Source organism: Quercus lobata, chromosome 5 (genome assembly GCF_001633185.2).
Source record: "Quercus lobata isolate SW786 chromosome 5, ValleyOak3.0 Primary Assembly, whole genome shotgun sequence".
NCBI classification, from domain to species: domain Eukaryota; kingdom Viridiplantae; phylum Streptophyta; class Magnoliopsida; order Fagales; family Fagaceae; genus Quercus; species Quercus lobata.
Genome location: NC_044908.1, coordinates 7,996,591 through 8,003,842, shown reverse-complemented (window position 1 = coordinate 8,003,842; position 7,252 = coordinate 7,996,591). Strand labels below are relative to the sequence as shown.

Below are 7,252 nucleotides of genomic sequence, written 5' to 3'. Positions count from 1 at the left end.
AACACTTCTTAAAAAATTTTACTTCTCTAAAAAAAATGCAAACAAGTTCAGGCACCACTACAATTCTTACAAAAAAATAATGTTGAAGAATTAACACACACACACACACAATCAAGTTTTGTTTATCTTACTAATATAATTTTATCATGAACATATTTTGACAAAAATAATAAATTAAAATAAAATATAAAATTAACGATAGCACCACTACAATTGACATTTTCGGTTACATACTAGTGTATTTGTTATAGAAAGATACATGGATGTATGATATTACAATTGTCAGACTGTTTACTCTCATGCTGTGGTCTTTGGCATTTTTTTTTTTTAAGAAAATGTACAGGACCACGTATTTCTGTTTGGACTTCAGCAGTATTTTTGTGTGTTAGGTTTGGCATAATAGAGAAAGCAGTAATGGAATTGGTCATAGTTAGCATGTGAGATACGTCACAACGGAGAAGTAATGATGCTAGGTAGCAACCTGTTCATGGTTTATTATTCTTAACATAATTACATTCACAATATAGTTTTGGAAGCAAAGGGAACACTAGCATTTCTTGAGAGCTAATTGTTTGACTAGGTCGTATAGAGATTGCTCTTGCCTTTTGTTGTCAACCCACCTCGCTTTGAGTCGGATTTGCTCGGTACTTTGCTTCAAACTCATGGTAAATGAAGGATGCATACGGCTGGCAAAAAAATGCTTCTATCTCATCGGCCTTTTCATTACTGCAGAACTGCCAGATGACAAAATTCAAGGAGTGAGCAATCTGTTTTTAGTATCACTAATGGATATAGCTTTAGCCCATATCATAATCTGGCATGGCTTTATATTAAGTAAATCAGGTGCATGATCTTCTATAAATGAGTACATATATTCACATGAATATTGTTTTGGCGATAATTAATCAATTTCATCATTCAATTGGGCACTAATGTCAAAATGCAACACTTGTGATTATTGCAAAATCACTTTCAAGAGATGACTGACTTTTTTCACATAATTGAGAAATTTGAGGGAGATTCTGTTGTCTATGCTGAATTTATTAATAATAATACAACCGAACTTGTAAAGTTAGTTTCTTAAGTAAGGAAATTACCCTTGAGTAGTGAACTAGTTTAAAAATAATAATTTTAATTTTTCTTGCTACATTGAAATCACATTGTAAAGTTATCACTACACAATTTATTCAAAACACTGATGGTGAATTTGGTTTGTGCCTTGCTGATTAAATCAGGGTAAGAGAGGAAAACAAGCAACAAGGTGGCTGACCAATAACGCTTGAAATTTCCAACTTTAACGTATCCAAAGTACTATTTGATGAGGCCAAACTACATTTATTGATAAAGATTTGTTGGACATAATAAGCTCAAATTGCATGGAATATCTTTGAACTAGCCAACCAATGCATCATAGCAAACTGCATATATGGTAAATAAAGATTCAAGATACACACATGTACCATTGCTATTTAAAAAGGCTGAATTAGTTACCAGAGTGAGAATCTTAGTAATGCAATAGTGGGTTAACATTGCTCCATATTTGGCAAAGATCAAGTCCCAATTGTCTTGCATTTATCACCAAATAAATAAGTCTCCACAAATTTTAATTCAAGAGGAAACTTCAAGATCAGTAGATGACATTCAAAGTAAATAGTTGCCTCTTAACTCCCAATCATAATACTTTCCAGACTATATACACAATTGGACATACTCCCAATTATTTTCTGAATCCCAAAATATTGGTAATAGTCAAAAGTAAAACTCATCACGAAGATGTTGACCAGGAAGTGCATACCTTCAAGCATCTCCATGCTACCTCACGGCCTTCTCAACTTGTCAAGAAAAGCACGTAAATAATATATTGATCTTGAACCTGAAAGGATATTTATATGAATAACAATTAGATCCGCAAGAAAGATGAGGCCATTAAAAACCGTGATTTAATTGGCACAACCAATACCTCATCAAACAACATAAAATTTAAAACCATGAGCAATATATTTGGGTTTGGACAAGATGCAAAAAAACCTTTACAAGGATGAAAGAATGACATTAAATTTAAGTAGCTTTCACCCAAAAAGTGACAGGATACTATTTCCAATGTTACTAAATCTTAACAATATCTGCTTCTCTATTGAGCTTCAGTAAGGACTCAAATCCATTCCTATTTGTCGTACTAGCATTTAACATTACAACAATGAAAGCAGCCTGCAGAGCATACACCACTGTTGAATATAGAACTCGAAAATGCCCCTACTGATAAGGAAGTGATTTAAAAGTACAGGCAAAACTTTTACCTTTCTAGTGTCCATGGACTGGAGATAAGTATTTCTATCATTCTCAACAGTGCATTTAAATGAGTCTCTCCAGCTATTGGTTCCCAACCCAATTTTCCGCACAAAGGAAAAAAAAAAAAAAAAAAAGATATTCAAGTTTATGAAGAAGCCTACTTCACTATATAACTAAACCTAGTACATATATGACAGTAATTTGAACATAATGCCGAGAAGGCCGCAAAACATTATAAATATGAAGATATTAATTTGGAGAGATAGGTATTCATATATTTTCCAACCATATATACAATTATAAATTTAAAGTAAATAGTTGCTTCTCAACTCCCAATCATAATATTTTCCAGATTATATACACAATTAGACATGCTACCAATTAGATGTTGAGCAGGAGCTGCATACCTTCAACCATCTCCATGCTACCTCACGACCTTCTGAACTTATCATGAATAGCACGATAATACTATCTTGATAAAGATAAACAACTTGACCTCTAAACCTTTAAGAAATGCATGTTTGCTTATTACTTAATAATAATACCTGTTCAAATTCCAAAATATTATCTTTGGATTTTACAGAGATAACTGGAAATCCCTTTTTTTTTTTTTTTTTTTTTACCAAGCATCCATCATTGAATTGAGTTCACCAGAGTTCTCTGAAAGGACGCCCCATAAATCATCTGTCCTTGAATTCTTTCCAGCATATCTTTTTATGTGCTAACTTAAGGATTTCTGGTTCAAATAAGAAGTCACAGAGTTATATATGTAATTTAGTCAAAGTTAATTTTCTATCCACTTGTTACACAGCGAAATTTTGATCACGTTCAAGAAGTGCAAATTACTACAGGAATATAATTCAGACCTTTCCCTTCAGTCAGTTTCATAAATTTGTGTGCAGAACATGTTGACAAAAGAAAAATGTTCATGGTAGCATTTTTGTTACCAAGAATATTTTCCATGAAAAAGTGATATTAAGGTCTACTGCATTGAGAAATTATACATTGTACACATTAGTGACCACGATTATTAGTGGAATAAGTGATCAAAGAAAGCTTCCAATTTGACAAATATAAGTGACACGGCACATAGATATGGATTCTAAAAGAAGAACAGACACTGGAGCAAGAGTCTCTGCCCAAGAAAATACCTAGAAGGTGTTACATGGCAAAAGCATCCTACACACTGAGTCAAACCCCAATCCACTCTAAATTTTTGAGCCCATGTGGTATCAATATATATTCTTAGTCCATTGAATAATTGAAGACTATAATGGCATTGTTAACATATATGATAAGAAATAAACATAAATTACATAATAGCCTTGACAATTATAAAGTGCCAAACCTGCTTAATGGATAAGAGAGCCATTAAAGCTTTATAAAACAAATGACATTAACTAAGAAATGCCAAGCATTAATTTGGTATATATTTTCCAAGAAATGAGAAGGTTTTACCATAAAAAAACAGAATCAATATTTGGTGCTCCATATAAAAATAACCCAACTATAAGTCAAGAACATGAACCATCCCTCCTGAAATGTGCCATACCAAGATAACCCTGCAACATTCGAGTGACAGAAGATCCCTTTTTGTAGCTGATAGAATCAAATAATTCCCCTATTGAACAAGCCCGGGGTTCCTCGACCTGCAAATATGCCAAATATCATGTGATGGACAGAGTTGAATTACACGTCAAAGTTATGTTTTATATAGAAATTTCCTCACAATTTTTTCTCAATTGAATTCATAATTGAGACGGGCTTATAATATAGTAAAATTAGTGCTTCAATATTTGGAGTTGGATTATTGGATATTTCCCTGCACTGTCACCTCCCTCCTACTAGGTAGTGGTCCATACACTCTGACAACAGATGCATATGCATGTGAACACACAAACACGCACACACTAAGTTGACTGTGTCAATACATTTACTTTGATGATGTTCATTGCAGTTCTTGAAAATCCAGTAAAACATGCCATTTTAGGAAGTAGTTTGCAAATTAAAAAGATTGTTGATTTTATCACTACATTCACTTCCTTACCTCAATAAAATAAAAACATGCTTAAATGATGTAGTATTTGCAACTTTTAACACAACCATTCACTTCCTTACCTCAATAGGATGCAATTGTTCCAGTGCATCCATACGCAGGCCATCATTTGTTTTTAGAAGAAATAGAGTCCATATATTCCACTAAGGAAACATGCTGTTGCCTGTCAGTGGCCATATAACTTACCTGGAAATTTAAGATCAAATACAGATTCAAACAAGAAAATGAATGTATTGCAATAGCCAGCAAGTGGAAGCAGTTATGTGAGATGACTCAATTTTACCCATGTTGCAAATCCCTCATTAAGCCATAAATGACTCCACCATTCCATTGCTACCAGATTGCCAAGCCATAGATGGGCTAATTCATGTGATACAGCAATTGTGAGCTGACAAAACCAGAATATGATTTAAAGAATTATTCAACTATTTAAGAAGCCAACAAGGGAGCCATCCCTACTACACCAAAATAGCAAGCCATTATAAGGAACAGTGGGGAAGGCAAAAGAAGCCAATTCAAATCCTTCAGGGGCCGGGCACGACACCAGAGACTCACTCCATTTACTTGTGTCGGATGAGAATATGTACACCTTGAATTCCGTTGGCATGCCCTCAAATTCAGGAATGAGCATCACTCTAAAACTAAGTTGAAGCTGCTGATGATGATGATGAAGAAGAATGTCACAGGAGTTACATAAGAACCCAATCCGAGGCCGACGCCTTACTACTGATGCGGTGTATTGATCTGGAAGTGGAGGAAGGGCAGTCCATTGCCTAGTAATTGGATTAATGACATAGTAAAAAAAGGGAGTATTATGATCACTAACAACTGCAGATTCAGAGCATAAGAACAAGTCATGACACGAAGCTTGAATATTGAACTCATTGTGGCGTTGTTCTTGATACATTGGTGGAATGTAAGGCAGAGATTTAAAATAAGGTTCCTCCTCCAATGGCAAGAGGAGATGTCCATTCCTTGTTTGCCAATTAGTGCACTGGAGTAGCAAGGTAAAGGGCCAAAAAAAGTTATACTGATAGTTGGTGGGGGTAATAGTCGGTGGTTTAGTCGGTGGCTTTGGCTATATTTACTGATGACAATCTCTTAAAAGAAATTGTAATCTTTAGAATTCTTTTATTTTAGTAAAGCAGTCGCAGGCAGAAGAGAGAGAAATCCTATCCTATCCTCCGATTGATTTAATGATGGAGATGAGAAAAGTAAAAAAACATCATAGAAGGAGTAGTAGTAGTGTAATCTCATACTACGAGAATTCGGATGTCCACAAGCGAAGAAAGAGGATGAGGACGAGGACAAGGACGGCCACGGCTATTGATGATCTCCCAATAGATCTAGTGTTAGAAATATTGCATCCGCTGGATCTGAAATCCGCAACGCGATGCAAGTCTGTGTCAAAGGAATGGTGCTCTGTTATGATCACTAACAACTGCAGATTCAGAGCATAAGAACAAGTCATGACACGAAGCTTGAATATTGAACTCATTGTGGCGTTGTTCTTGATACATTGGTGGAATGTAAGGCAGAGATTTAAAATAAGGTTCCTCCTCCAATGGCAAGAGGAGATGTCCATTCTTTGTTCGCCAATTAGTGCACTGGAGTAGCAAGGTAAAGGGCCAATGATCCACTATTGGCCGACTGTTGTTGTAGTTAACAAAGCATCTAGCGAAAAAAGGATCAGTGATAACAGAGCACCATTCCTTTGACATAGACTTGCATCGTGTCGCGGATTTCAGATCCAGCCGATGCAATATTTCTAACACTAGATCTATTGGGATATCATCAATAGCCGTGGCCATCCTCGTCCTCGTCCTCATCCTCTTTCTTCGCTTGTGGGCATCCGAATTCTCGTAGTATGAGATTACACTACTACTACTCCTTCTATGATGTTTTTTTACTTTTCTCATCTCCATCATTAAATCAATCGGAGGATAGGATAGGATTTCTCTCTCTTCTGCCTGCGCCTGCTTTACTAAAATAAAAGAATTCTAAAGATTACAATTTCTTTTAAGAGATTGTCATCAGTATATATAGCCAAAGCCTTCGACTAAACCACCGACTATTACCCCACCGACTATCAGTATAATTTTTTTTGGGAGTTCTAGCTTCGTTCTAATTAACAAAAAAAAAAAAGTTCATTCAATTCAGGTTACAAGCAAATGAGAATATTTGAAATGAAATTAAACAACAACAAACTATAAATATATATATATATATATATATATATATACTAATATTACCTGGTGGATGACGAGGAAACCTTCACCGCCTCAATGAGTGACCAGAGAGAACTCGTTATATATCGCTCAATTGACGAGTAAAATTCGCCCACTGCGGGGAGGATCAAGAGTGGAAGAATGACAGACTAAGAATAAACAGAGGGATTTCAAACCCTAATAGCTTCTCACGAGGGCGGATCTTCAACGGAAATTGGATAAAACGCGGGCGTACCAAAATGCCCCCTTCCATTTTCCTTAAACCGCTGCGGGGAGTTTTTTTTTTTTTAATTCAAAACTAACGTTCTATGTTTTATTAGAATTAACTCTCTATTCTTTTCTTTCTTTCTTTTTTTCTTTTTTTTTTTTTGGTCCATTTCTTATGGACTTCATTTCAGTTTTTACAGTATATTTTAAGTTTATTCATCAACTTTTATTAAATATTGTAGTTAATTATCCAACTTTTTTTTCAAAACTTTAAATTTTAAATTTTAATTAATAATTGAAAAACATTTTCCAATTTATTTTTAAAAAATTTAACAGTAGAAGCTAACACATTGGCAATATCAAAAGCTCAATTCCCATTGGGAACATCAAAACCTAATTCTCATTGGCAATATCAAAAACTCAACTTATGTTGGCACTATTAAAAGCCGAAGCTAACTACTTGACACTAATT

The 7,252-nt window shown here is 34.8% G+C and overlaps 1 long non-coding RNA gene across 6 annotated transcripts; it reads right to left on the bottom strand.

Moving 5' to 3' along the window:
• Positions 1–344: 344 nt before the first annotated feature.
• Positions 345–6,854, bottom strand: LOC115989615. Of its 6 annotated transcripts, none has more exons than XR_004092018.1 (4): positions 6,598–6,854; positions 4,408–5,118; positions 1,796–3,938; positions 345–734 (listed from the first exon to the last, which is right to left on the bottom strand). It is a non-coding gene; the product is annotated as an uncharacterized LOC115989615 (long non-coding RNA). The 6 variants fall into 6 exon arrangements; XR_004092017.1 differs by lacking the exon at positions 6,598–6,854 and having other exon boundaries at positions 1,796–2,208; positions 2,298–3,938; positions 4,408–5,779; XR_004092020.1 differs by lacking the exon at positions 6,598–6,854 and having other exon boundaries at positions 1,796–1,873; positions 2,298–3,938; positions 4,408–5,779.
• Between the last annotated feature and the right edge of the window lie 398 nt (positions 6,855–7,252).